Below are 2,500 nucleotides of genomic sequence, written 5' to 3'. Positions count from 1 at the left end.
CGCAAGGCGCCGCGAGCAGGGGGCGCCGGCGCGCAGCTGCGCCGCCTGCCGCGTCCGTCGGCCGGCGCGCCTGCCACTGGCCGCCCCCACCAGCCGGCTGTAGCGCGTGCGCCCACGCACCGCGCTGCCAGCACGCCGGGCGGCCCCCCCTCACCGGCCGGGGACGGTCCCACCCAGCCACCGCCGCGTATCGCCTCACACCCAGATCCCCTTTCACGTTCGTGGGCATGGTGGGTCCCCTTTCACGTTCGTGGGCATGGTGGGTATCCCTGAAACAACCGGTTAATAGCTCGACCGATCGTCGCCAACACTGATTCACCTCTAGCGAGAACAACCGCACCACAACGGGTTACCTGTTGTTCATTTGCGTAACGTCACCAGCAAACGTAGACGTCCATCGCCATTTGCAACGAGTATTGCATGCCTGTGTCAGGTGTCACAACACACTACGTCTGCCCACATAGACGCAACAACATGTGCACGCCTCGAGAACACGTGGAAGGTAGCCCCCGTACGTATGCGGTGTCCATTGCGCGAACGACTGTCAGCCGGCCTCTGCAGGATGTCGCAGATGTGGAACGCGGTGCAACATGCTATCACGGTGTGTGAGAAGAGACGACTACGTCCGAATACACGCTCCACCACATCAACAGACTGCTCATGCTGATCGCCATCCAGGGCGTCCGTTCCTCCCACACGTCTGAATGGCGTACCACACTGCAATCCAGCTCTTATAGGGAGACGACACGTAGCTGCGTGCACAATATTTGGACTGTATGGTCTGCCGTTGCTAGGCGCAGTCGTCGTACGGTCACACATGTGCCACGATGTATCATTCAGTACATACGGACCAATGTGCAGTACAGTTTGTGGGTTTTGCGTACATCGGCGGACAGGTGACAGGCCGTACCACAACGTAGGCTGAGTACGTCGGCATGCGAAGGGCATTGAACATGCAAACTTCTCAACGACCAGCTTGCGAAGGCAGGGGGGAAGGGGGGGGGGCATGTACGTCCTGCTGCTATCCACATTAGAGTGTATAGCAGGAGCATGTGGAAAGTCAGCAACACCTGCAAGGTGTTTAACATGACGCGATACACAGGGGACCGGGCAGTGCGAATAGCGAACTATATTGCGAGGGTTGCGGTTAGGCAACACTACACTAATTTAACGAGTTGCATAACAATTACAGAGCAGGTTCAGCGACAACGTGCGTCAGGTTAAGGCGCAATATAGGTTATGTTGAGGCGCAATATAGGTTAGGTTGAGGCGCAATATAGGTTAGGTTAAGGCACAACATGGGTTACGTTAAAGCGCAAATTAGGTTATGTTAAGGCACAACATGGGTTACGTTAAGGCACAACATGGGTTACGTTAAGGCACAACATGGGTTACGTTAAGGCACAACATGGGTTACGTTAAGGCACAAATTAGGTTACGTTAAGGCACAAATTAGGTTACGTTAAGGCACAAATTAGGTTACGTTAAGGCACAAATTAGGTTACGTTAAGGCACAAATTAGGTTACGTTAAGGCACAAATTAGGTTACGTTAAGGCACAACATGGGTTACGTTAAGGCACAACATGGGTTACGTTAAGGCACAACATGGGTTACGTTAAGGCACAACATGGGTTACGTTAAGGCACAACATGGGTTACGTTAAGGCACAAATTGGGTTACGTTAAGGCACAAATTGGGTTACGTTAAGGCACAAATTGGGTTACGTTAAGGCACAAATTGGGTTACGTTAAGGCACAAATTGGGTTACGTTAAGGCACAAATTGGGTTACGTTAAGGCACAAATTGGGTTACGTTAAGGCACAAATTGGGTTACGTTAAGGCACAAATTGGGTTACGTTAAGGCACAACATGGGTTACGTTAAGGCACAAATTGGGTTACGTTAAGGCACAACATGGGTTACGTTAAGGTACAACATGGGTTAGGTTAAGGTACAATATGGGTTAGGTTAAGGTACAATATGGGTTAGGTTAAGGTACAATATGGGTTAGGTTAAGGTACAATATGGGTTAGGTTAAGGCACAATATGGGTTACGTTAAGGCACAACATGGGTTAGGTTAAGGCACAACATGGGTTAGGTTAAGGCACAACATGGGTTAGGTTAAGGCACAACATGGGTTAGGTTAAGGCACAACATGGGTTAGGTTAAGGCACAACATGGGTTAGGTTAAGGCACAACATGGGTTAGGTTAAGGCACAACATGGGTTAGGTTAAGGCACAACATGGGTTAGGTTAAGGCACAACATGGGTTAGGTTAAGGCACAACATGGGTTAGGTTAAGGCACAACATGGGTTAGGTTAAGGCACAACATGGGTTAGGTTAAGGCACAACATGGGTTAGGTTAAGGCACAACATGGGTTAGGTTAAGGCACAACGTAGGTTAGGTTAAGGTACAACGTAGGTTAGGTTAAGGTACAACGTAGGTTAGGTTAAGGTACAACGTAGGTTAGGTTAAGGTACAACGTAGGTTAGGTTAA

Source organism: Schistocerca serialis, unplaced genomic scaffold, assembly GCF_023864345.2.
Source record: "Schistocerca serialis cubense isolate TAMUIC-IGC-003099 unplaced genomic scaffold, iqSchSeri2.2 HiC_scaffold_1242, whole genome shotgun sequence".
NCBI lineage: Eukaryota > Metazoa > Arthropoda > Insecta > Orthoptera > Acrididae > Schistocerca > Schistocerca serialis.
Note: the sequence above shows the minus strand (reverse complement) of the source record.